At 51.8% G+C, this 27,693-nt stretch overlaps 1 pseudogene; it reads right to left on the bottom strand.

Annotated features, from left to right (window-relative positions):
- Nucleotides 1-1,433: 1,433 nt before the first annotated feature.
- On the bottom strand, nt 1,434-27,412 carry LOC124974409 (WSC domain-containing protein 2-like; annotated as a pseudogene).
- Nucleotides 27,413-27,693: the final 281 nt, after the last annotated feature.

Genomic DNA, 27,693 nt, shown 5'->3' with positions numbered 1-27,693 from the left:
AGGAGTGAGCAACCTGCAGCTTCACTTGCAGCTGGAGAAACTGAGTTCAGGGAGGAAAGGACTGCCCAGGACCTCACGGTGGGTCCATACTGGAGCCAGTGGGGCCCGGGCCTTTCCTTCTTTTCCTTTTTTTAGCCAGGACGCCATATTCTTTATTAGTCTTCACTGAACACTGTTTCAGGAAACAAAATGCTCTTTAAATATCCAAACAAAAATTCTATAAGCCTTTGAGTTTAAAATGGAGATATATGCCTCTTAAAATTTTCTTTACACTCTATCCTATTTATCAATATATTGCCTTTGAAAAGTACCATTTGAGCTAATGACGTGATCATTATTATAACCTCCTTCATAAAAGTAATCTGCCTTGTTAGTTCTTAACCTTGACTCACACTATAGTCACCCCAGGAATTTAAAATGCATTGAACGGAATTTCACTCCTGGATACTGTGATTGATTATCTGGGATATACCTTGGGCAAGGGTAGTTAAAAATATCTCCCAGACGATTCTAATGCACAGCACAAGTCGAGACCCACCTTTGTAGTATTTGATTACTGATGAGAACTTGGAGCAAACATTAATACATGGAGGTTGGTGGAACTGGTCGAGATCGTTAACTTAAGGAAATGGGTAAAGCCAGACAAACTCAGCTGTGGGACCATAACCTGAGCGACCACTGTCAACTCATGCATGGTTTTTAATGTAAGTACACAGATAAACTCAAAGATACAAGGTTAGCATTAGAAAAGACCAGGGCAGGCTGAGGAATTAACAAAAGTCACCAGACATGGCAACTACAGGCAGCAAGATCCTGGATAGGATTCTTGGCCTGCTACTGGGTTATCAACAAAATCTGGATTGGACAACCATATGGAATTGATGCTGCTTTGATTTTGATGATTGTATGGTGGTGACCTGGGACAGCTGGCTTTTCATTAGGAAATATATTGAGACATTAAGGGGTAACTGAGAGTTAAGTCACCATTGGCTCAGCTCAGGAATGTGAACACTCAGGTCATCTTAAAGTGTTCATGGGAGTTCTGTATTCTATTTTGGTAACATTTACATATTTGGAAATTGTATCAAAATTTTAAAATGAAAATGTAAATCAATATCACTCTTCTGATCAAGATCTGACCCAAAATACGGCCACACAGACTTGTACATAAATGAACCAGAAAGACTGCAAGTGCCCATCCATCGATGGCGCACAATGCCGATACATTCAGCAACTCAGATGTGGATGCAGGTCACAGCAACCCGAACAGGCAGAACAGGGACAGGAAGCAGAGGCGTGGTCACTCAGTACTGAGCGGGGAAGGACTGGCTGCAAGGAACCCAAGGAGGCAGCTTTGTGTGATGGACACCTGCATCTTGATCACGTATTTTACCCAAGTGTGCCAGCTGAACTGGGCGACAGGGTTGAGAATGTCACCCAGCAGAGTCCAGCTCTGAGTGCCAGGCCTCTTTCTGCTGTCTTGATGCTTCTATGCTCAGTGGAGAGCCACCAAAGATCCTTCGTGACGAGGGACAGTGGTAGGGCCCTATGAGGGACAGAAGTGGGGTCTTTAGAACCTCCTGCTTAGACATTCCTCTATCGCCTATGCAAGAATCTCAGGCCTCGCAAAGTCCACCAGCCTTACCCCATGCTCCTGCCCTGCCTACCCATCCCTTCTGCCCCCTGCCCCTGCCCCTGCCACTGCCCCCTGCCGTGTGGCCTGCACAGTCTTTCCAGCTGCAGCTCCACTGGAGGGAATTGCCAGGAGCGCAGGCGTCACCAGGCTCTGGGCGTGTGGACTCACCTTGGACCTGCGTCTGGTCCATGACGAAGTGGCTGGAGGTCTGACAGTTCTCCAGCTCGTCGGCGCTGCACTTCTGCTCACACAGATGCTCCTCCTCCCTCTTGAGGAGTGGGAAACGCGTGGTGGGGATGCCGCAGTGGCAGGCGGTGCCTGCGAGGGCGGCCAGTGGGTACTCCTGGGAAGGCAGGAGGAGAGCAGGCGCATCACCGAGCCCGGATGCCCCAACTCCAAATCTGGGGCAGATCTGCACCCCTATGCCTGGGCCGGGGGCCTCCCTGGGCTCCAGGGTCCCCGGGCCACACACTGATGACCCCTGCAATCCTGCCAATCTGGTACCTGGGATTGTTATTCAATTCCCTTCATCAACTCAATGTTTGAAACATAAAATTTGAAGGGAACTTGATGGCTCCTACAGGAATTATTTGCGGAGAAGTCACTCATATTTCCAAAAACTAAATACAAACACCAAGTCTTATAGAAACAGCAAGGTACCGCCTGCCTCTGTGCCCCGCCTTCCTGGTCCACAGATCCAACCAATGTGGATTGAAAATATTCAGGGAAAAATCCCACAAATATTGACAATGTGCACACAGATTTTTTCTTTGCCTTTATTCCTTAGAGTATAGAAATTATTTATATACCTTGTCACTGTGTTAGGATTGTAAGTTATCTAGAGGTGAAGATTTTGTTTTGTTTTGTTTTGATTTTTGGTACCAGGATTGAACCCAGAGGTGTGCTTAACCACTGAGCCACACCCAGCCTTTTTTTTTTTTTTACTTTTTATCTTGACATGGAGTCTTGCTAAGTTGCTTAAATCCTCACTAAGTGACTGAGGCTGGTCTCCAACTTGCATCCTCCTTCCTTAGCCTCCCTCTCTGCTGGGATGACAGGCATGCACCATCGTGCCCAGCTAGAAATGAGTTAAAGCATACGGCAAGATGTGCGAGGCTCTCTGCAGAAACTCCACCATTTTACCTAAGGAACTCCAGTCTCTGAGGACATGGGCATCTGCAGGACACCTGGGGCCCCTGCCCTGCGGATACTGAGGAATGACTGTAATTAAATGCTACCTAGGTACTCTCGTGTGCAAAGACTCTGAACCTGGGGTCAGCTGCAATTTTTCCTGCAAAACAGAGATCAGTTGAAGGATGTATTAAAGACACTTCAGCATTGGGGGAAGTTTTCTCCTGGAGGACTTAAAAGAACTGGAAAAGAAATGTCTCTGTCAGGCAGCACGCCACAGTCAGTGCCCCTCTGTCTGACAGTGACACGCAGCCCACGCTTGGGGGACAGCTGTGGGAGTCAGTTCTTCTCAGCCAGAAGGGAGCCTGACCTTTGTGCTCTGTCCTGCATGGACAGAGCTGCCCCTGATTGCTTTATTTCTCCAAGTCCAACCTGCTTCTGGACCAGACCTGTAGCCTCACCTTGTCCTGGGTTGCCCCAAATCCAATAATAATCTGGTTTCAGACCCAAGTCACACCCAGAGAGCTGTGTCACCAGGTGTGGCTTCTCTCTGCCAGATGTCAAATAGGAATGGTGGTCCCTGGCTGGAGAGCAGAGACAGAGACAATGACATGCAGGGGGTCCCCTCGGTCACCCTAAATCTCAGACCCTCCACCTTGGGCACAGGCAGCTCTGTCTCCCCACCCCCTAACATCCTCAGTGGTGCCCCTTGGGCCCCTGAGGAGAGCTGAGGAAGCAGGAAGGGGGCGGTTCACGGGGGGCTTCCTATCCACCCATCTCCAGCACTTCCTTCCAGTCGCATGGAAGACTGATGGGCGGATGTGACCTCGCCACATTGGTCTGCCACCTGTAGGTCCTCCAGGGCCCAGGGAAGCCGAGGTGCTATGGGTTTGGAGTGGCTCCCAGCGTCCACCCCAGCAGCCCCGCTCACGTGCACCGTGAGTTTGAGGGGGCCCTTGCCGGCCGAGCCTTGGTTTTCTCACCTGGGAAATGGGGGTGAGAACTTCAAACCCACAGCTTGGGTGGGAAGTGAACTGTGGGCCCCACGAGGGTCACAGGGAGGACAGGACACTCTGAGCTGCTGCCTCTGGGCCTTTGAGAGAGATGCTCCTGGATCAGGAGCCCAAGGAGCGAGGAACCAGGATGGCGAGGCTGGGCGACCAGGAGTGGGTGGTCTCAGCCCAGGAGAGGCTGCATAATGGGCTCCATGGGCACCTCAGGTGCCAGCTCTGCATCCAGCTCTGTGCTGGAACCTGGGGACCTGGGAAGTGCAAGGTCCAGCTTCCTCCCTGATCTGGCCACTGTCTGGCTGGGGAGGGAGGGTTCCCAGGATCTTTGGCTGAGAAAGGGACCCGTGGGCACCGCTGTCATGTGCCCAGGGTTCTGGAAGCCTCCTGCTGCCTCTGTGTGCACACCTGCAGTGACGGGGACTGTCCCTGGTGGGTTGTCCTTGTCCTGGCCTGGAAACCTCCTGCTCACGCTCCTAAGCCCTGTTCAATGTCACCGCCTTCCTGAGCCTTCCCTCAGAGGGAGGGAGACCCACCCCTTCAGGTCCCCATTAAATGACCGCAGCCCATCCACAGTCTGCCACCTCACCCATCCCACCAGGCCGCTGCTTCACGGCCCCGTGTTGGTTCCCACAGCTATGCTGCACGCTCTCTTCCCACCCTGAGTGCTGTGAGCGGGAGGGTCCCTGCCTCACCTTCTCTTCAGAGATCCATACGCTTGTCCACAGACATATCCGGGATGGTGGCTGTCAAAGTAAGGCCAGGGAGAGGTTCTCAGGTCTGTGGAAACATCCTCAATATACCACACTTCCAGCTGAAGAACAGGAAGGAAAAAGCAGCGTCATATTGAGAAGGAGTCAGATCTCCTAGGGAACAACCTTCTAAAGGAAGCTCTTGGATGTGGAGACCCAGAGAGGGCAAGAGTCTTGCCCAAGATCACACAGCAAGTCAAAACAGAGACAGAAAGAGCAATTGCATTTTTTGTTGTTGTTGTTGTTCTTGAACAGGTTTGTTCAGAGTCGATGTGCTCTATACCGAGGGAATGTTCTTCTTGGGGCTGGCATCTTTGCCAACAATCCAGGTCCCAAGGTGAATTTCCTCCTGGATCACTTTATCCTCTTCCCTTTGGCAGCATTGTGATGTGCCACTTCCTGGTTCATGGCGGCTAAGTCCCATTTGGGGAAGCCGTATGGTCCATGGAGGATTCTCCTGATCCCATCATGATCCCGCACCATGGGCAGCATGGAAGCCACTGCTGTCCCCCAGAGAATCGCCTCCTAGAAAACATTCAGAGCCATTGTCCTTGCCCAGGTTCCCTGGACACAGCACCTAAGACAGTGTTTCACTGAAGCTGTGCTCTCAGCTGGGGGCCACCTCACTGGACACACAGGAAGCTCGGGAGGGAGACCTGCCCCCAGAGTTGTCCCACCTTCAGGAAAAAACGTCTGGCCTTGACTTCGTGTGCTGCTTCCCTCGTGGGACCTGCCCTGGCTGTGGGCTGCCTGCCTGGGGAAGGGGGCCCCTTCATAGCCCCTGGGGGTCCAGTGGCTACTTTCCATAGCAGGGGGCGAGTATGAGCTTTGTCTCCAGCAGTCACCGTACTAAAAGGAACCTGGGTGGACAGCTGGGGACCGTGAGGGTGTCCCCTGAGCTGTGCACAGAGTAATCAGTAACGTTGCTCATTTTCTAAATGAACAAGTGAAAGAGGAGAAACAACAGAGGTGTCCAACAGTGAGGGATTAGACAAATAGATTAGGTAAGGACACCAATGGTGGAATTCTATGCCTCCATTGAAAGTAATGGTGTTCAAGTTTTTTTTTTAATTAAAAAAAATTTTAGTTGTGGATGGACCTTTTTTATTTATTTATTTAATTAATTAATTTATTTATTTACATGTGGTGCTGAGGATGGAACCCCATGCCTCATACATGCTAGACAAGTGCTCTACCACTGAGCCACAACCTCAACTACTGTTAAAGGTTATTGTTATCAGGTGAAGATGTGTTTGAGATACAACATTAAGTAAAAACCAAGAATATAAGTTTCATCTAAAGTATCAATTTTGTAAAAAAAAAAACTATCAATAGAAATCTCATGATGATGTTTCTGAAAAGTAGGTCTGATGGGTGACTTTTCTGTGTTGATTTGCCTAGCCCAAGGTGCCCAGTTGTTTGGTCCAAGACTAGATGTTGCCATGAAGATATGTGTATGTGTGAAGATAGGTATATATGTGAAGACATTGTGTATATGTGTATTCTGTAATTGTGTATCTACAATTATATGGTAAAGGAGATTACCCTTGATGATGGGTGGGCATTGTCTAATCAGTTGAAAGCCTTAAGGAGAGAAACTGAAGTTTCCTGGGGAGGAAAAAATTCGGTTTCAAGACTGCAGAATGCACCCCTGCCTGCATTTACGGCTTCTGGCCTGGCCTACCAAGTCAGACTTTCCAACTCCTACAGTATGCCAACCAACTCCTTAAAATAAATCTCTTAATATGCACATATATCCACACAGCCTGTCGGTTCTATTTCAGAGAACTCAGATCCCCTAGGATTAGAGGTAAATTTTCTATCTATCTTTTGGATCAACTCCTTTATAACTCTTTCTACAAGGAATATATACTTTTATGAACTAAAGACAAAGAAAAAATAAGAAGTGACTCCTGTCAAATTTGTATCGTGCACATTTAAAATTAGGCTCAGTTACTTCTCAAATCTCGAGTTGAACATACCTTCCCAGAAGCAGCTGTCACCTAAAACAAAGGACACTGTTGACATTGTGTAGATCTCAATCACAAGCACAAGAATAGGTGCCAATCATTAAGTTCCTACTACATGTTGTTCACTCTGATGAGCACATGTTATTTTTGACACCTAGGGGCACTTAACCACCAAACCACATCTCCAGTCCCCCCTTTTTACTGGGAGACAGGGTCTCACTAAGTTGCTTAGGGTCTTGCTAAGTTGCTGAGACTGGCCTCAAACCCGAGATCCTCCTGCCTCAGCCTCCAGAGCCATGGAATTTCAGGTGGGCATCACTGTACCCAGCTGTTGAGCACTTTGGAAACATCAGCAACATCAGCTGGTCCCACTCTCTTGAAGACTCTGCAAAGTTCATGGAGACTCACTTCACAGAGGACAGAAGCAGAACTTAGAGGAACCTAAGGAGCCACTGTTGGCAAGACCTTACTGAGGCTCATCTCAGAAACACATGTCAGCCTGGGGAAAAAGCAAAGCCAACTGCAGAAGCCAGATGCCTCCACCTGTAAGGGACCTGGGTGTGTCCATAGGGTACAACTGGACACTCTTTAGCACACACATAGGTGTCTATATGTTCAGAGAAAAGGATATGAAATGACTCCCTGAGAAGGTTGGGGGTGTTTACCAATGACGCTTTTACCAAAGACATCCGAGTGATTATTTTTACTTCCTGATACCTGGCGACCCAGAAGTCCTTCACTGTGGTGCCAAATCAAACCAGGGACAGCTGATTTTGGTTAAATGGCTAATTTCTGGAGCATGCTGTGGTGACACCAGGCAGTTGTATCCTCATGTTCCCTGACTCTGGCCCCAGCCTGGTGTGAGAGCCACCAGCGGTGACCTCCTGTGAACTCCCTCCAGGCCTCAGTTTCCCCACACAGATGGGAAGCAGGGGTCAGACCATTCAAGGAGCCTCGCACCTGCAGTCATGGAAATATCCAGAAGAGTGCTGAGCTGCCTCTGATGGCCTTGTGTCTTGGCAGTTGGAAGGCTGGACTTCTGTCCTCCAGTCCCCAAACAAGGAAGCATCAGACTCAGATGCCTTGGGGAGCCCTGTGCAGCCTCCCGTCCTGTGGCTGCTCCAGGGAAGCCCATTTCTGAGGCTCAGGGAGTGTGCTAGGCAGGGCACTGGGGCAGGCAGGCCACAGCTGGGTGGGTGACGCTCACTTGACCAGAAAGCTCAGTGATGCTGGCCTGCTCCAGAACTGGCTCCAGCTCCCTGTGAACCCCACCAGTACTCAGGGAGTGGGGCTGGTGCCAGGCTCCCTGCAGCTGCACTGGACCCTTGATCTGCTCCCCAGCCCTGCAAGGAAGGGGTCTCACCCCCCAACTCATCCTCCAAGGTTGGTCCTTCCCTGAGCCCCTCCTACGATCCAGGGGGTCTGAGACCCTCAGGTCCCAACAGAGCTGCCTGGGAAGGGGCGACTGGAGTTTGGGCACGTGGTGAGGGGTGCATCCATCCATCAGCACATATGGCAGGCGGGAGCTGAGTGCACCATAGGAGGAGAGCCCTACGGCACCCAGGTGTGCTCAGGTGTTGGGGCACGAGGCTGAGCGTGCATCTCGCACACGCTGCTAGTGTGTGTCCTGCTGTGCATGAGCAGTGAGCGTCAGCCTATGTCCCTATGTGTGCATGTGTGTGCCTGTGTGTGTGTGGCATGGGGCATGAATCCTCCCATTAGGCCTGTGGATGCTGAATGGTCAGGATCCCAGGGAGACCCAGGGCCCTTGTGGATCTCTTGGTCATCCAGGGCGAAGGGCAGGCATGTGCCCACCTGCCTGGCTGGTCTCCTGGCAATGGGTGTCCAGCTGTGCTGTGTGTGCTTGAGGACACTTGGGCAGACACTGGTGGGTCACCATCACACCTCTGTGAGCCCAGTCTCACCACGGGGGGGTTGTGCATGTGGAGAGGATGACCCCAGGGACTCTCTCCGGGTTGCCTGGCAACAGTTAGTGGATTGGAGGGCTCCCCGCCTCTAGCACAGGGAGAGGTCTAGTTTCTGCCCACCTCCTCATATCCCTGCCAGCTCCAGGCCACCAGGGCTTTGGCATTTCCCAGCAATCCCATGAGCGACTGGCACCTGGTTGGAACATGCTATTTCCCCAGTGCCAGCACCACACAGAGAGAAATGGGACAGGTGGGGACCAGCCCAGGCAGGCCCTTACCAGGAACCAAGAGCACTCGGACCCTTACAGACCTGATGCCACAGCCGGGACAATGCTGGTGTCTGTGTATGATGTATCTCTGATGGTCTTTGGGATCCCTTGCTGATTTGGGTCCTCCTTACTGTTCTGGGGGGTTGCTCTTGCAGCCTCTTGCAGCCATGACCTGAGTAACCAAATGGCACTGGGGCGTCTGTCAGGGTCCATGTGCTCCTCACCTGGGGTCCCATGGCCAAGTGCTCTGGCCTCCCCACTTCCCCCATAGGGCACCCCTTTCCTGGGCTCAGTCTGATAGGGCCAATCATCACGCATCTCAGATGGTCTCGAGGTCCAGCCACAACCCAGGGCCCTGGAAGGTCTGCCAGCTGGTGTCCCAGCAGAAGGCCTTGGTACTTCCTTGAACCGACAGGCTCATGATGGGCGGTCCTGGCCATGTGACAGGAAACTCATGACCAGGAGATGCCAGTTCTAGCCCGATCGGGCTTCTCCTCTCTGGAACCCTTCATCATCACCTGTAGAACAAGAAGCTATCCTCGTGAAGCACCAACTGGAACTCCACACCCTCAGCTTTGACCATGGGTAGTTTCCTGTATCCCAGAGCCTCAGAGTGCTCACCTGTAGGATGGGAGCATGGAAGATGGGGTGTGGGCCATTCAGAGATGGACAGGAAAAGCCTTGTGAACTTGGGTATTGAGGAAGGGGCAGTCCAAGGCCCGGGTCCTGGCTTCTGTCCTTAGAAAAGATGGGGAGAGGAGAAAGGAAGACTTCGCTGTCTGGTTCTGCAGAGATTGGCACCTTTGGCATTTAAGCAGCTGCTAATGAGTCCCCTGAGTCCCCACTTATTGATGAGGGCTCACCTGAATGTCTGAATATCAAAGAAGGTCAGGTTTTCAGAGGTTTGAAAGGGTACAGACCATCAGAAGCTACCACTGTGTGTCTCTTTGGTCAAGGTGTGTTCTGGGGCCAGAGGATAGTTTGGGAAGTCAATTTCAGGGTGGAGAATCTTCCTGAAGTATGCTTGGGAGGTCGGGGTGGAAACTGTTGAGTCACAGGGGCTTCCTGACACTTCAGTGCAGGGGCTGGAGAGCCTCTCAGCCAGCAGAGTTCTTTAGCTTGAGTCCCAGGAGCCTGGGCAGCCTCTTGGAGGCTGCTTCTCTCTGCGGGTGGCTCTCTATGGCAACTTAGATGATCTGGGCACAGTGAGTAGGAATGACAGCCCTGACCCTTGATATTACACTTCCTCTTTCTGGGATATAGGTCACCTGGCTTTCCCCTTCAGGTTGAGAAGCTCTCTTTTCTTCAAAATGAAGCAGCCAGGGGATCTGTTGTCCTTCCTGACACTTCCTGCTCTCCACAGCAGTGAGAAGGTTTCTTCTCATATGTGGGGAGCTCTGAATCCAGAGGGAAGGGCATCTGCTTAGGCCAGGCATGCACTTACCTGTGTGCCCTTGGGCAGGTGTCTTCATTTCACTGAGCCTCAGTTTTCCTCATCTGTAAGTGGGTCTCATCATGTGTTCCCTGCACAGCTGGGTGGAAGTCCCCTGGAATGGACCTTTAGACTGTCTGAGACTCAGCAAATGCCTGTGCCACTTCCGTTCCCTTCTCATCACTTGTCCATGGTGTGTGAAGTTGCAGAACAAATCAGGGATCTCTGTGTTTCCCAGTGATAGTGCGAACTTCATAATGCTTTCTTCAAGATGCATAAGACAGATAGAGTCAGGGCAGGTCCAGTTTGCTGTCATCTGGGTTCAGCCCCATGGAAAGGCAGCCAGCACCCCGAGCCAAACAGGTAAGCAGCCCAGCATAGTTCTAAGGACAATGGACCCAAATCTTGCATGACGTTCAGGCCAGTTGAACATTCTGGCAACACCCCTATGAAACATAATGTTCACGAGTCCATCAGGTATCTCCCTCTGGAGGAGAACCACTCTTGCAGACCAGTTAGCAAACTACTGTGAAAAAATTGGCTTCAACCAGGCATGGTGGCACATGCCTGTCGTCCCAGTGGCTCGGAGGCTGAGGCAGGAGGATCACGAGTTCAGAGCCAGCCTCAAACAACTTGCGAGGCCCATAAGCAACTCAGGAGACCTGACTGTAATAAAATACAAAATGGGGCTGGGAATTGGGCCCAATGGTTTAGTTCTCCTGGGTTCAATATCCATTTTTTTAAGACTCCAATCACGGAGGAAGACTATTTCTTGGTTCTTTTGTAACCAGGCAGAGTCCAGGTGTCCAGGAGTCTGTGTCAAGGCAGAACAGCAGGTGCCTGCAGATATTGCCAGTAAACGCACCCTATAGGCTCAGAACAAGGTGGCCGGCCCCTACCCCAGGCAGAGGCCCATTCAGGGTAGTGTTGGGAGATAAGCAGCCTCCTTGGATCTCCAGGGAAACTCCACTAGGAAACAGTGTTAATCCTGAGTCAGGACTCTGCACACAGAATCTGGCTTCTGCCTACCTGTTTCTCCAGGTGCTAGCGTATTTCTCTTTCTGATGCAATACATGCTAGGGTTGTGTGCCAGTGGCTTGGAAGGCACCTATTTCTGATTATTTATGTATAAAACTGATCCCAGGCATGGGAAAGTCAGAGAAAGACCTTGGTGGTATCATATTGCTTAGAGTCAGGAACAAAGCAGAAGGAGGGCCAGGGTTGGGGAAAGGAGTTAAGCTGGAGCTGAGGAGTCCCCTTGCCAAGAGGAGATGGGTCCTGAGTCCAATTCAAGGGGTTCAGGGTGTCTACAATACTGTACTGAGTGAGCACCCCAACTGGGAGACCTGGGTTCCAGCCCATGATGGGTCCCTAAGAGGTGACATGGCTTTGGGAAAAAAAATCACACCTGCCTGTTATTTCCAGAAATCACCTCTAGGTTTCTGCAGACTCCACTTCCTTTGCCTGGATCTCTCTCCCATTCCCTAGTGACTTGTCTCTAGTCTGAATATCTTCCCCCTATCCACCAGGCACAACTTATGCGTGTTTTGAGGCCCCCATACAGGCCCTCTCCTCTTGGAGCCTCCTTGGGGTTGTTCAACCAAGCTGCTCTGCCTCTCTGAGTCTGAGTGTAAAGTGGAGTCACCAAGGAGGTGTCACCAACTGTGACGTGCAACCCATGGCTTTTGCTGGTTCTGAATTTCTGCTTCTGGCTAGAAAACATGGCTTTCCTATACCCTGAACCTCATTAGAATGCAATTCAACCCAAACTATGCTCCTGGAAGTCCTCTGAACATACCCCCGTGGTTGGACTGACCTTACTGCTGTCGGGGGTGGGATGGTGCTTGGTTTCCCCATCAAGCCTCCCCGTACCTGGTTCAGTGGGAGCTCATCAAATGGTCTGATTCAGGAAAGATCTCAGGACTGTTTCCAGATGCCATGTTGTCAACTGGGAGCTCCCATGAGCCCCCTTGGACATATCAGCAGCCATCTGTCTTCTTATCCAAGCTGCCTCCATTCAAGCCTCAGCCACAGTAGCCTTGAGGTTGACAAGGCTGGGATTGTCCTTCAGAGTCCAGCTGAAGGTGCTCAGGCTGCAGACCTTGTACAGTGACTGTTCAGAACTGGGTGGACTTCGAGAATCCAGGACTCCACTCTCAGTAGAAATGACCAAGATCTCCACTCTTGGACATGATGCAAAGATGCTTCTGTCTGGTGCACGACTGCCCCCCCAGGGCGATGGCAGCGGGCAAGCTGAGGGGTGCCACGGTATTCCTGCCAGTGTTAGGGATGGCTTCCCAGCACCCACCCAGCTACGGGAACACAACACACCTCACCCTAACAGATTCTAGTGACGACTGCATGTTGAGGTGGATATACTTCAGCTAATGGAAAAGTCTTTGATGGTTCATGGAAGGGTATGATGCCAGATGATCATGACATCTGTGAACTGTGACCATGTGTGTGTGTGTGTGTGTGTGTGTGTGTATGAGAGAGAGAGAGAGAGAGGAGGTCCAGATTATCCGGCCAACTGAACTGTAGCTAAGGAGGTCTGGCTAATGTCTTACGAAGGACAAGTACAACCCAAATCTCCTTATCTGGCTCTGCCTCATCTACTGGCATATTTTAGATGCAGTAGCTTCCCCCTGTAAGTCTTCCTAACTGGAGGCCTTCACTTCAGATGGCCTAAGTGTCATCATCCACGTAACATAAATATGGGCACAGAGGAGACCTGAGGTGACCATGTGAAATCTGCCCCTTCAGAGACACCAAGTCACACCAGACACCCACCTGGCTGGCCCTCCTCAAGCTTGGATTCCTAGACCACCTCTGCTCCTGCCAGCCAGGTGTCAAGCCTGAGTTGAGACGAGTGGCTGGGAGATGGTGCAACCCGTTGGTGGTGACCAGCATGGCTGCCAAGCCTGTGCATGGTGGGGCAGCTCGAGCTGGCTTTGAAATATGGGATTTGAAATACTGAACACATTATCAAGCTAGGAGGGTTCTTTTGTTTGTTTTTTGGTACCAGTAATTGAACTCAGGGCTCTTGACCCCTGAGCCACCTCCCCAGTCCTATTTTGTATTTTATTTAGAGACAGGGTCTCACTGAGTTGCTTAGGGCCTCACTTTTTAGCTGAGGCTGGCTTTGAAGTGGTGATCCTCCTGCCTTGGCTCCCTAGCTGCTGGGATGACAGGTGTGAACTACCATGTCCAGCAAGCAATGAGTTTTTTGAAATATGAATTTCACATAATGACTTTTATGCAAACAGAGGTGCTAACTTTCTGCCGAATCCTATGCTGGCAGGTCTGCATCCTAGAAGAGATCTACTGAGATCTCGCCTCATTATTCAAAGTCTGTTCCAGCCTGGTGTCACCTGGGCTCCTTAGAAAGGCAGAATTGTGTGGCTTGCTGATGCAGCAGCCAATCTAGGTCTCCGGGGGCCTCTTAGGCACATTCCAACTGGGGATCCACAGGCCACAGGGTCAGAGGATTTCATGGTGGAGTTCTGTCGCTGCCTCTAGATAAATGGTGCAATGGGGTAAGCCCAGCCCCCACTCCTCAGGCAAGCCTTTTAGTTCCTTTTATAGGTCTGTAGGGTCACCTGGCACTAGACCTCGTGATCTTTGGCAAGTTCACTCTGATGCTTTCAGGTCCTGGCTGTAAAGGGGGTTAATTAACCGTGGCAGTGACCTGAAAAGCCTGTAGGAAGGTAAGTAAAACCAAGCCTGCCCCAGGCTGAACACAGTGCCTGACAGGTGTCTGACAAAAGGTTACTGTCATTCAACAGTCCTGCCCCTCAGGAACAAAGCCATGCCACATGGGACAATACTACCAGAGGAGGAACTGGTTCCTGTTCTCTCTTGTCTGCCTCCTCCTTCCCTGGGTTTGGAGACTGGTGATTCTTCCAACAATACTCCAACTGGAAGCATCCATAGACCCCGAAGTGGATCAGGAAGGTGTGGAAGCCTCCAGAGTTGGTCTAAATCCTCTGCTGTCTGCCATGGGAGACTCAGACTCAGCGTCCTCATCTATCAATTGGGAACAGTTAAATACCAGGGACCATTTCAAGGGTCACTGTGGAGAGGAGAGGGGCTGCTCCAGAGGCCATGCTCAGAAAGGAGAGAGGGTCTGCAGGTATCAACAAGACAGTGATGGCCATTGTCATCATGACCATCACTAGAGACCAGCAAGGAAGGACAAGTTCAGGCTTTAGCTCAGTTTGGGAAGGAGGAAGTCAGGTAGAATGAGGGGGGCCCCTGGCACGGGAGGCAGGGGAAGGCAGGGGCCCTGGGGATGTTCACAGCAGCTGGACCCAAGGCCTCTGCCAAGGCCGGCAGGAAGCAGGTGGGCAGGTGGCACCTGTCGCCTGGGGTGATGGGAGCCATGGAAGGTGTGGGGCAGATGGTGGGGATGGGACCTGAGGAGATGCAGGCGGGCAGACTCACATACACCTGCGGGCCGACTGCTGCATAAGCTGGAGCTGGTAGACGGAGAGGCAGTTGGCACCGCTGCACACACTGCCCTACTCACCCTTGCACTCCATGACACACTGGGCCACGTCATGTCAGCCACCTGGATCTTGTGGCTGAAGTAGCCTCAGCACCGAACTCCAGCCTGGTGTACAGGTAACCCTGGGCGAGGCTGCTGTCAGGCGGGCACCCAGGACCCCGACCGAGACCCCGCACATGCACCCCGGCAGACAGGGGCCTTTGGGAGAAAAGGACACCCCGAGGTCGTCAGGAGAGCCCAGGGATCCAGGAGATGGGGTGAAGGAAACTCCAAGAGACCCCCAAGAGGAGTCAGGGAGGCTGGGAGTTGGGGGCCATGGAGGTGTGGGAGGGGGGACCCTGAGGTCAGGAAGACCCAGAAGAGGAACAGGAGCACCCCAGGGCCACCCCTCTGCCCTTCTCTGCCTGAGGCATGGCCCACCCACATGACTCACCACCCATATCCACAGTGTATCCTCCTCTGCCATGTGTCCCCACCCACTCCCTTGGTCCTCCCTGTCTGGGGACAGGAGACATTCATCTCTCTATTCCAGGAAACATCACCCAGGATTGATGCCTCCATGTCCCTATAGGATTGGAGGCAGGGGAGGAGCAGAGACTCACTTTCCTTCTGAAGGTGGTAAAACTATGCTCCTGACCCAGCCAAGAAAGAAATGCCTTTTACAAAACAAAACAAGCCAGGCATGCTTAGATTTTTAACTTTTATTTTTTTCCCCCCGTAAGTATGGAATCCTTCCTAAAAAGGACGCTCAGTGGCTACATAGTCTAGAAACAAATGACGAGCTGGCTCTTGCTCTAGCCCCACGTCTGGGGAGCTGGGGAGGGGAGGGAGACAGGCTCTGCTCAGCCCCTTCGTCCACAGTGGTCTCTGAGACATGGTGGCCTCAGGAAGCAGCCTGCAAAATACCAGGCACCTGAAGAGCATCCTGTGGGGACCGTCAGCTCCCTGGATGGCATGGTCCCAGATGGAGGGACATGCCCAGCCAGACCTGTGGCCTCCACACCAGGTGGCTTGGGTCAAATGTGGCATTGCTGCAGCCAGCTGCTCACTCCGGCAAGTGGGGCAAGAGCAGCTTAGACAAGCCGAGCATCTTGGGACCCGATGCCCAGCCAAATACTGGGGCTGGCAAGCCTCCTACATCTGCCCCCTCAGCCTCCTGTCTTTCCAGCCCTGGTTCTCAGATATCCCAGTCCTCTCATTTATAAAGACCCCACTGACAGAAGCAGCACTTTCTGAGAACAGGGCCCAGAGCATTAGCAATTCCAAGGCAAGAGAGACCTCATCACTCAGAGGCCCAAAGGACAAAGGCCTGGGGAGGCAGGGGACCCATCATTTCTGGGTCAGGGAAAGAACAAAGGGGCCAGGAGTCTCCTGGGTCAGGAGGGTGGAGGTTCTGAACTGTACTCACAAACCCCCAGGGAGGTGCTGCCAGCAGCTAGTACACACTTGAAGAGGTAGTGCCTCACTAGAGGTCCTTAGGTGACTGGGGACTTGCCCTGGAGGGAATTGTGAGGCCCACCCCTTTCCCCTGCCTCTCATTTCCTAAAAGGTGAGTGGCTGTGGTATTTCATGTGCACCCCCATGATGCGCCATCTCCACACAGGCCCAAAGCAACAAGGCCCCTCAATCGTAGTTTGGAAACCCCTAGACTGTGAGCCAAAATACAACTTTTCTCTGTATAAGGTAATTGTCTCGGGTATTTTGTTACAGTGATGGGAAGCTGATGAACACAGAGGGCATGTACCTTCTAAGGTGCTGTGGTTTGGATGTGGTTTGAGGGTCTCCCAGGAGTCCATGTGTCAAAGGCCTGGTTTCCATGGTGGTGCCTTGGGGAGGTGGAGGAGGCTTAAGATGTAGGGCCTCGTGAGACATCTTGGGTCACTGGAGGTGTGCCCTTGAAAGGGATTATGGTCATTCTTGTGGGACTCTTGGTGGTTCCTGTGAGTCAGCTATTATAAAAGGAGCAAGCCCGGCCCTTCCCTCTCTCACTGCTTCCTAGTTTATGAGATGATGATTCTTCCCACACACTCTACTATCAACACCTAGAGAACTCCTATTCATACTTCAAAACCCAGCTCAGGGTCCTACCTTTGTACTCTGTACCGAGTCCCCCATGGGCTCCCTTCACCCCTTCACGTCCCCACTGTAAGAGCTCCTGGCTCAGCACCCATCCTGCTTCAGTGTCTCTAGCCCAGCATGCTCATTTGCTGACTGTGGATCAAGGCACTCCAGCCTCATAGGGACCTGTTCGCCAAGTGCTGTGGGACAGGGCTTGGCAGGAGCAAGGCTTCTCAAGTGGAAACTGCTCAGCCTGTCCACACCTCACTTTCCCCAGCGAGATGGGGAGCCCTGCGGCAGGGTTGTGGCTGCCTGGCCCCTGATCCCAGCATGTGTGCACAGCCAATGCTGCTGACCTGAGCTGACTGACTCAAGGGCTCCAGCGCTTCCTGGCTGTCACCTCCCGAGGGGCCTCTTCAGCACATCCGACCCCTAATGGTGGTACTAGTGCAACCCATCTCATGGGTATGTGTCCATCCCCCTCCTAGGCTGGGAGCTGCCTGAGGACAGGGGCTCTGTGGAACCCCTCCATCTCCCCATGGGTTGGCAAGTTCATTAATAAGTCCACGTCATCAAGGACTCGAGGTCCTTCACAAGCTGGAGAGGGTCCTGGGTTCATGATTTTAATGGTGGGCTTCTCAGGCAGCTAATTATAAAGGGGACAGTGTTTGATAAACAGGGACAGTAGGAAGAGTCCCTCAGTGGCCACCCACTAGCTCATTTCTGCACAAGCCATACAGCTGTGACCAGTAGAGCTTGTGACCCTTACAGTCAGCCAACTGGAGTATAGCAGTGAGTGGATTCAAGGTCTCCCTGTGAGCCACGACAAGGTCAAGGTCCCAGAAGACAAGGGGAGGATATCAGCTCAGTCCCATGTCAGCCCTAGGGTCCTGTCCCTGTTCACAGGTCATACACAGACTCATCTGCTCTTTAAAACTCACTCCCTCCACTGCCAGGCACATTCTTTGTTTTTTTGGGGAGTGCAGGTGGGTGGGATTGAACCCAGGGGTGTTTACCCCTGAGTCACATTCCCATCCCTTTTTATTTTATTATTTTGAGACCTGGTTTTGCTACCTTGTTGAGATTTGCCTCCAACTTTCCATCCTCCTGCCTCAGCCTCCCGAGTTGCTGGGATTACAGGTGTGCACCACCCCCGAGTGCACAGTCTAATCAAACTCATTCTAATCAGCTTCTGCTCAGATTGGAAGCCTGTCTGGAGAGCTGAGTGTTTCTCCCAGGAGAACATCCAGGGGTTTCTACACTGAGAAACCATCAGATGCCCCCATTTCTGGACCCTCACCTCACCCTTCAAATGAGCCTCATGCAGACAGAGTGACCTGCTCGCACATTCCCCAGCCACATGCAAGTTCTCTCAATCCCGTTCACTTTCAGCTTAATGAGGCATGTTTGGCAATGCCATTGACTACCTGGACACAGGCATGATGCTGGACTCTTGCACACGTGCTCCCAAGGACCACAGCAGCACCACTGCTGTTTAAAGAGCATCAGGTGATGGCATGATGCTCGCCTGCCAACCCCATGCTCTGCACATGGCACACTTGCACAGTCACCCCGCAGGCCCGCTCATCCCTGTGTGTGCACACGCATGTGCACTCACAAGCCTGCGTTCTGCTATCCTGGTGCTCACGGCCCGCCCCCTGCAGAGCAGGAGGGAGAAGGGAAGGGTCGACTTGGAGCAGTCCATGGACCGCGGGGTGCCTACCGTTCATCACAGTTGTCCTGGCAATGGAAGATGGTCATCATTTGTAGTCGAAAAAGGACATGCCTCTCAGGGCCCGCCTCTGGGTGTCATCGAGGTAGCAGCAGATGTACTTGGCTTTGGAGAGGAGAGAAGTCAGGTATGGGTTACAGAAGGAGCCTCAGCACGCTGCAGTGGCTGGCCTGGTGGGGCCCTGGGTACCGATTCCTTCCTTCTGGGGAAAACAAGACTAGAAGCCGGGGTCTTGGTGGAACCTGATCCAGGAGGGACCTGGGGTCTTGTAGGCCCACTGGGAGTGGGAGGGAGGCTTTTGTGGCCTGGGCCTTGATCTCCTGGTGACATCTGGGCGCCCAGAAACCCAAGCCAAGGTCACCCCCTGAGCTCCAAATGGAGCATGCTATGCCACCCAGGATGAGGCACGTACTAAGGCACCTCTAGAAACTTAACCTCTGACAGCACCTTGGCCATTCCTGGCAGCCACCTCCAGAGGCTTCTTTGTGGGGGGGTGAAACTAACAATTCCATGAGGTTGAAATGGAGTGGTTTGTGTAAATGTCCCTATCATGATGTCCTGCACATAATAGGTGTGAAGTTCAGGAAAGCAGATTAAGTGGCCATTCACAGTGTTGTTTAAAGTACTTTACAGTTTGTCTCTATGGTGGTTCAAGGCAAATGCTCCCATCCAAAGGACCATTTCAAATTGTATAAACAGCCATCCAACTATAAACCATGCACTTAGTTTTCTTAAAGCAATAAACTTTCCTATAATTCATGGTGAACAGTGAACTCTCATGCACAAAGACAGGACTTTACAGTTTAGTCTTTTTCCATTTTTTTTGTTTTGGTACTGAGGATTGAACCCAGGGGCACTTAAGCACTGAACCACATCCCCAGCTTTTTTATGTTTTTGTTTTTGTTTTTTTTTAGAGACAGTGTCTCACTAAGTTGCTTAAGGCCTCGCTGAAGTTCCTGAGGCTGGCTTTGAACTTGTGATCCTCCTGCTTCAGCCTCTTGAGCTGCTGGAATTACAGGAGAGCACCACTGTGCTCGTTTCCCTTACATCTTAAAATTACTATTATTATTATTTGGATTTGCACTTTGGTAAGTCCTCTATGTACATTGTCTCCATTGAATCTTTACCATAATCCCATGAGAATACTAGTCCCATTCTATACAGAAGAGGAAATGAAAGCCCAGAGAGGTTATGGCTTTGCCCAAGATAACACAGCTTGCACTCATAAATCCAGAATTGGATGCAAGCAATCTGGCTCCAGAGCCCACATTATGAACTTCTTGCTTCTTGAATCAGGGGATCTTCTCAATGCCCCATTAGTAGCAGGAAGCCTTAGAAAGGTGTCCTGTCTGAGATAGGCACTAATGGTGGCTGAACAAGGCTCCAGTTGGGTCTCTGAGACACCCACACCAGCTCTTCCCACCGCGACACACAAATGCAACTGGAGGTGGGATGGTGGATCCAGCCAGCACTTTGAATTTAGTGGACCTCAGAGGCTATGACCAAAGAAAATGCTAAAGGGCCCTCCATCTCCTTCCCTGGTGAGGCTGCCGTCCAGTCTAAAGGGTGGACCTTGCTCTCCCCTGCCTTGTCGTGAGGAGCAGGGCCTAGCAGAGGATGCCAGCCTGTCATCTAGACATCAGGCCCCAGATGCTCCCCTGCCAGGAGCAGTGTTCCCAGCTCTGCAAGAGACAAGCCTCCACAGGGCCTCTTGGGATTTCTCTAGGAGACAGGAGCCCTGCTCAGCTAAGAACTGCTACCTTTAGAGGAAGCATCACCTGCCCGGAGCAGAGACCTCAGACAGTGATACTCTGGAGGTTTGTAGCTGCTTTCTGGCTCATGCCCGCTAGGCAAGCGCTGTCCCGTGGAGTCACGCCCCTGTCCTGTTCAATCTGCCTTCTCATGAACCCATTTCACAGATGAGGTTACAAAGCACCACTACTCTTCCCTGCATCAGCCTCACAAGCCAATCTTACTTTGGGCACATGGTGTAAGTGCTGATTGGCAGCTACTGACGTCCCTTCTGCTTCCCTCTTTTCTGAATGAACCAGGAGCCAGGTACTCTGCCCAGCTTGCAAGGGCCTCCCTTCAAGTTTAAGCTCAGGTCCGCCTTCCAGTTATTTCAAGGGAGTTGTGTTTCCTCTGGACACACGGGCTTCAAGATAAAAGAGCCACAGGAGGACCTGAGCATACAGGCTGGCTTGGAGCCAGTGGCAACATGACTAAGGGGATGTCAGTTTAGGATGAGGATGGGTGCATCTGGCCACCCAGGGGACAGCAGTCACGTTGGATAGGACTGGTACAATCTAATTACAGAAGTGAAAACATACGTACGCAGGTGGCTTCATAGTTCCTCTGTGGCATGGAGGGGTGGACCCCGTGGGCACTCTGCCTGCAGGACGCTCCTCTTCCTGGTTTCCAGATCTTGAATCCCATAGGGGCTACCAGATTGCCCACCCAAAAGAGGACACCCGACTGTTCACTGAATTGCTGTAGGTTAAACCTCCCCTGGCTAATGGTGTTGGTATTGTGTGAGTCCAGAGCTACCAGCAGCCACCATCCTCTGGAGCCAGCACAAGCCTGTCAGGAGGACTAGAAGCTAGGGCAGAGAGGAGCCAAGCTGAGTCTTCCAGAAGGATGCTCAGCATGAAGTCACTAGAACTCCAGGCCAGGGAGCACCTGTGTTTTCTTCTTTAGTTGAAGCCCTGGGGTGGGGTTTTTTGTCCTTTGCCACCACTGGGGCACACTGACCAACCTGTGCTGATCTCTAGCTATATCACTTAGACACTTGCCCAAGTTCACCCAGGAGTGAGGGTCTCAGACCCAACCCAAGTCTAGGTCCATCCCTTCCCGTGTGCCACAGTGTGGGGCTATCTGCCACCTGTTCAGACCACCCTGGAGGGGGATGGGAGAAGCTGGGTCCCCTGGGATGTGCTTAGGCAGCCCCTGTCCCCAAAGTCTGCACTTTGAAGTGCTGGGCTGCCCCTGCTTCCCCTCCAGCAGGCTGAACAGAGACTTGTTGATTGACCTCCATGCCCTTATCTGTGAACAGGAGGGAGGGAAGACTCAGGGCCCTTCCTTATGCTTTGGAGGACGCGGGTGTGTTACATACCAGGGCCTGATGAGCTGGCAGAGCCCTGGGGTTTCCTACCTGTCCTGGGAGAGACCTGGGGACCCCTTTCCTGCTGGTCTTGGGTGCAGGTTGCCACCCACATGACCATCAGTCCTGTCCTTGGGGCTCTATGGCCCTGCTGGGCTCATCAGTCTGGGGACTGAGAGGCCCCTGCCATCTTCTTCAGTCTCTCCTTGGGCCCCTCTTCAAATCCTTTTGTAGCAGCAGACTCTCTTGGAGATGAGGGTGAGGGGTGGTCAGGTGTGTCAAACAGGGACAGGCTCCCAGGTCACTTGAGGGTGGATTCGCGGCCAAGCTCATGCTATCAGCTCGTCTCCACGGTGACCGACTGCAAGGGTGGCCAGGACCCCTTAGCTGGGCTATTTGTCTTAAGCCCAGAAACCAGCATCAGGACCCCTCCTCACGGCAGGGGGTTTTTCTTTCCTAACTTTGTCCTGTTGCTCCAGTTAACCTTTCACACAGTTCTACTCTCCTGGAGCAAGGCAGTCTCTTCCCAGGGCTGGATGCAAATGACCTGCACCCCTTACTGAATGGCTCATGAACAGACTGGTGACAGGAGGTGACTCGCTGTCCTGGAGTCAGGCAGGTCTAGGCTCCAGTCCTGAGGACAGTGCCACAGGAATCTCTGAATGTCACTCAAGCTCTTGGAAGTAGGATTTTTCTCCCTGAAAAGTGGAAACAAAAATTCTATTAGGGATGCTATTTATTGAAAGAAAAAAAAAAAAGAAACCAAGAGTCTTATCCCCAGGACCTCAGAATGCTGCTTTATTTGAAATAAGATCACTGCATATGTAATTGAGTTCTGAGGCCACACTGGAGGACAGTGGGCTCAATCCAATCTGACCGCATTCCTTCTAAGAAGATGGCCATATGGGGTTGTGTACGGTGGCACACGCCTGTCATCCCAAGCAACTTGGAAGGCTGAGGCAGGAGGATCATGAGTTCAAATCCAGCCTCAGCAACTAAGGCAGACCTAAGCGACTTAGAAAGAGCCTTTCTCAAAATAAAAACCCTGTTTCAAAATAAAAAATTAGAATGTGCTGGGGATGTAGTTCAGTGGTTAAATGCCCCTGGGTTCAATAACTAATACCAAAAACAAACACACACACAAAACAGGCACAGTGGTGCACGCCAGTCATCCCAGCAGCTCAGGAGGCTAAGACAGGAGATTCACAAGTGTGAGGTCAGTCTCAGTAATTTAGCAAGGCCCTGAGCAACTTAGTGAGAACTTGGTGAGACCCTGTCTCCAAATAAATAAATAAATGAACAAATAAATAAATTGAGCTGAGAATATAGCTCATTGGTCAAGCACCCCTGGCCTATGAAGAGACAGAGACAGAACAATGCCTTGTGGCAACAGAAGCAGACGATGGAGTAACAGCAGAAGCCACAGGAGGGGAGGGCAGCAGGGCAGAGGCACAAGGCAGTTGTCCCCAGAGCCCTCTGGAGTGCATGGCCCTGCCAACCCCTTGATTTTGGACCTGTGAGCTCTGGAGGTGCGTGAGCCTCAACCCCTGGGTTGAAGGACCTGTTTAGGGAACTCAGCTGTGGTGGCCTCAGAAAAAAAAAATGCATCGATTGTCCACTGATGTTACACACAATGAGTCTGCATGCCGAGCTGAACACGGTACCTGCTCAGACTGGAAACTCAAGTAGGTACTCTACTGCTGGGGACGCTCCGCCACCCTGGAAGTGGCCCTGGGGCTGACGCTCCAGGCTGTCCGTGCTTTACGTGCAGGGACTGGCATTTCCTGTTCACGTGCAAGGGCCTGGGGGCAGGAGAGTCCCACAGCTCCCTCCACTGCTCCTCCCCCAGGAGGCCACCAAAGGGTACACCTGGGGATCTCGAAGCTGCTCCCTGATGAACTGTCTCCTGAGTGATTTTCTCATTACTGTGCATTATGTTTTCAAATTAGAAATAATTTCGACTCCTTGTGGAAGAATTTTATCAAAGGAAAGGTGCTACAATGGGGGAAGCGGGTTACACCATTAAATATGCCAAAAGACGCTGGAGATGCAGCTGGCGGTGTGGGAGTGGAGACACCAGCTCCTGGCAGGTTGGCTAGTGGGGTCCAGCCATCTTACTCCTGGGCTCTGTCTGTTTTAACATATTCTAATTTTTCTACAATGAGCATGTATGGCTTTGATAATTGAGGGTTAGTGTTTGAAAATATAACTTCTTTTTTTTACCTATCTGTCTTCCCCTAAGGGATTGTGAATATTCCTTAGAGGAAAAACGTTTGAATTATTTCTAAGTCCAGATGCCTTGTAGGGTATCAATCCTCCTGGCACAGGAGGGGCTAGGCATACAATAAGTGCAGGCAGGCAGGCAGGCAGGCAGGAAGGAAGGAAGGAAGGAAGAAGTCTCCAACTATCTGCATTCAAATACAGGTTTACCCTCTCCTGCCCAGCCCCTCCCCTCTGCCTTGCTGCCTCCAGCAGAGCCCTCGCTGGCATGAGGAAGCCCGTGTATTTAGCACCAGGTGGGAGAAACTGCTGAGCTTTAATCCACTTGGTTGTCTCTCCTTGCTGGGCTCTGAATAAGTTCCTCCTGGACAGGCTGGATCTGTGTATCCTTAATACCACTGATCCCAAAAATGCCTGTGGACAACACCAGCCAGGGCTATCTTATGCTTCTTTCTTTCTTCTCTTTGCATTTCATAAACTATAGAGCATTGCTGGGCTCAGTGTGCAAGGCTAACTAGCATAGCAGCGGAGAAGGCTCACACACTTTGGAGCTAAATGTACCTCGTTTTAAACCTCAGTTTTTCCATGACCTGTGTAACCCCGGGTGAGTGATTTCTGGGTCTCAGTTTTACCATCTGTGAAACGGGACAATCTCTGAACTGAGTTGGACTAATTCAATGAAAGACTCACAGGTGTTAAGTCTTCAATGATCAGTCAATAGATATCAGTTACTGATAAAAACAGCAGCAACTAATAAGTGACCTATGGTATAAGCCAGAAGATGAGATGAGCATTTTCACATATCATTTCATTATGACATGAAAAGTAAATAAAGCTTGATGGCATGTAGTAGTTGCTCAAGAAAGGGTGAGTAGTAGCAGCGGCAGCAGCATATGGCGGTTCAGCAGCATCAGTGTGGGATGGTTCCAGCACCCCCCGTGGATACCAAAATCAGCAAATGCTCAAGTCCCTTGCATAAAATGGTGTCATGTTTGTACAGAACCTGCGCACACACTCCTGGAAATTTAAGTCATCTCTAGATTATTTACAACTCCCAACACAACGTGGATTCTATGTAAGTAGTTGTCACTCTGTATCACTGAGGGCAAAATGGTAAGAAAAATGTCTGCAACCTTTTTATTCTCGATTATTTTCCATCTGTGTCTCATCGAATCTGAGGGTGTGGCACCCACAGACACCGAGGGCTGACTGTTTCATTCTCACAACAAATGGGGACATGGTTGTGCATGTATCAACTGTGCCAGGGGGATTGATACCCTACAAGGCATCTAGACAGGTACAGACCATGACCATTCCTACGTGGGCCAGGCAGGAAACTCTGGGGAGCAGGGTTTCATGGAACCTGGAAGGGGCAGTTTCCTGGAGATGGAAAAGCTGAGACTTGGCAGTCCTCCTGGGAGTGGGGGACCCACCATGTGTTCCTCCAAACACTCATCCACCCAAACAGGCGCTGTCCCAGGTGCTGATGGAACTGAGACAAGGACAGGCAGCCCTGACTTCCAGGAGCTGGCAGGGTACCAGGGTGCTCTCCACAGTGATAAGGGTGGTGACCAAAGAGAGGCTGGGGGATGTGGTTGTGACCAGGTAGGAAGTGGGACCTGTTGGGTCACCCTGGGAAGCATCTGTGGAAAGCAGGGTTTGATTGGAGGCTCAAAGGAAGGGAAGAAGGGAGTCATAGAAAGATCTGGGGAAAGAGTATCCAGGGTGGAAGAACGGCCTACCCAGAGTTCCTGAGGTAGGAATGGACTGGGCATGCCCGGTGAATGGCAGGAAGATGGCCGAGGGGGACATATTCCAAGGTGGGGTTGGGAGATGGCCAGGCAAGTGGGTCTGACCTTCAATCATGACAAGGAGCTTTGGGGTTTTCCAAGGAAAGGTGGAGCTGGGAGTGACCAGCCTCTCCAGTGGGCAGCCCTCCTGCTTCACCTGTACCTGTGAGATGGGCTCCTTCCCAGGCAGACCCCACGAGCACCCCTGAATATCTCTGATCATCTGTGCTGGGCTGGGGGTGCCAGATGCTTTCCTGAGCATCAGTTCCCTGAATGCTCAGAACTGCCCAGAAGGGAGCCATCATTATCCCCATTTTATAGATTTCAAAACTGAGGCCCAAGAAGGCCAAGTACTTCACCTGCACCACATGGCTGGATGGGGTGGAGGTGGAGTGTGAGGCCCAGGCCCCCAACTGTCCTGCTGTGTCCCACCTGCCTTCTCCCTTCCCAGTGAACACTGGGGTCTTCAAGAGGCAGAGATCTAGGGAAGTCCCCGGGGCAGGAGCATGGCATCTGCTGGAGGCCTCTGAACTGGGAGGAGCTCCTTCGGTCACCCTGCGTCTCTCCATGGTACAGAGAGGACTTTCTGTGAGTTGAATCTGTGGACACAAGGCTGGTCAGGTGTTCGCTCTACCTCAGTGTATTCTCCCAGCCATCTGGCCTGAGTTCTGGGGACCCCGTCCCTGTCAATCTCATGGATTGCCGGGTTCCTCCCCAGCACGCTGGGCAGACGGGGATGCCAGTAGACTTGGAGTGCTGTCACAGGGAGACCTGGTTCAAGCTCCAGGGCTACTGCAGCCAAGAGCCAGTGTCTTCACTCCTGCCAGCCTGTGTCACATCTGTCAGCTAAGCACAGCATTCTATGTGTCGTGTTCATCCCAGGGAATTCAGTGAAAATCAGCAAAGCTGTTTATGCCTGATGGACTAAGAAAATGCAATCAAACATGGCCAGGGCAGCAGTGTCCCCTGAGGACCCATTGCCAAGGACCCAGAATGTGGACCATTGGTGGTATGGTGGAGCCCAAGCCCTGTCACTTGGTAGCCAGGTGAACACGGGCTCTTGGAACACATTTCCTCCTCTATATCACAGGAATCATGGCAGCCAAGTATAGATTTGTGGAAATAACTCCAAACATGCCAAGTGCTTATAACAGGACTGGGCCCTGAAATACCAGAGAGCTGACTGGTGTGATTTTTGTGTGTGTTTCACAGTTTGGAGGAAGATGTGTGGGGGGTGGGGGGTGGAGCTTGAAGCCCTGATGGACAGCTGGGCTCAAATGCAAACTTGCTAATTGACAAGTTGTGCAAACTTGCACAGGCTGCTTAACCTCTCTGAGCTTCAGTATTTTTCTACTGTGGAGTGGGGGTAATACTGAAATCTTGCAGTGTCTACGAGCTTAAACTCATAAACAGCTGGTTCCTATTAAATGCCAGTGCTAGAACTGTATTACCCTCTGTCGTGTCCCTCTGTCCCTCTCCCAGGCCCTGATCCATAGTGCTCTTACCATGCTTCTCCTCCTTCTCCTGGAGGGCTCTCCCCTTGGAGGCTCAGCTGGAGGCTCCCCCATAGTCACCCAGCTTGGCTCTCTCAGAGGCGTCCTTGCCCTTTAAGGAGGGTCTGTGCTTGCGGGGATGCTGGAAGCTTCACCCTCCCGGAAACCCTGGGCCAGGTGCAGGTTGCCCAAGAAAGGCAGTTCATTGCCCTGGGTGGAGCCTTCCCTGGACAGGCTGGCCTGGCTCTGGGATACAGCAGGCTTGCCCACCAAGCCAGAGTGCAGGAAGACCAGGCTCCCTGTGGTCAGGTAGAGCAGCAGGAAGGTGAAGAAGCACACATGTTCGCTGCAGAAGTAATACTGGAATTTGAACCAGAGTTTGGCCATAACGGGGTCATTCCGGACTGGCTCCCAGGGCTGAGTTGGATGGGAGGTGATGAAGGGGGCTCAGGGTTCCGGGCTTCCCCTAGGGATGGCACCCCTGGGGGTTCTCAGTCTTCTTCCACCTGCAAAGATGGCTGCCAAGGCAAAGAACAGGTCCAGCACTTGGTTGAAGCCAAGAGAAAGGCTACCCAAGGTCAAGGTTAAGGTCAAGCTGGGCTTCTTGAGACCAAGTAAGGGACCATTCAGGAGGGGGTCCCATGTCCCTACATCTTGTTGTTCATCTC

The sequence above is a fragment of the Sciurus carolinensis genome, unplaced genomic scaffold, assembly GCF_902686445.1.
Source record: "Sciurus carolinensis unplaced genomic scaffold, mSciCar1.2, whole genome shotgun sequence".
NCBI lineage: Eukaryota > Metazoa > Chordata > Mammalia > Rodentia > Sciuridae > Sciurus > Sciurus carolinensis.
Note: the sequence above shows the minus strand (reverse complement) of the source record. Positions and strands in the feature narration are given on the sequence as shown.